The sequence below is a fragment of the Charadrius vociferus genome, unplaced genomic scaffold, assembly GCF_000708025.1.
Source record: "Charadrius vociferus isolate BGI_N301 unplaced genomic scaffold, ASM70802v2 scaffold2704, whole genome shotgun sequence".
Classification (NCBI taxonomy): Eukaryota; Metazoa; Chordata; class Aves; order Charadriiformes; family Charadriidae; genus Charadrius; species Charadrius vociferus.
In genome coordinates, this window is record NW_009647934.1 from 1,644 (window position 1) to 2,033 (window position 390).

The following is a 390-nucleotide window of genomic DNA, read 5'->3' on the forward strand; positions in this document are numbered from 1 at the left end:
GGGGCGAGCACGGCTTCGTCTGCTACCACCGCGGCTCCAACCTGCTCGACTCCAACCGCTCCGTCTACGACGTCTTCCACATCAGCTTCAGCGATGGCGCCTACCAGATCCGAGGTGGGCGGCAGGCTGGGGGGCTACCAGGGCAGGGGGCTACTGGTGGTCCATCTGGACCCCGCTGATGACCTCTGGGGACTCTCCACAGGCCAGGGGGGCAAGTTCTGGTACGTGGCGAGCAGCGGGTCGGTGTGCAGCGACGGAGACCTCTCTGAGGATTTCTTCTTTGAGTTCCGGGAGCGGGGACGCGTCGCCATCAAAGGGAAGAACGGCCGGTACCTGCGTGGGGACCCGGCGGGCACCCTGCGTGCCGACAGCGAGTCCGTGCTGCGGGCC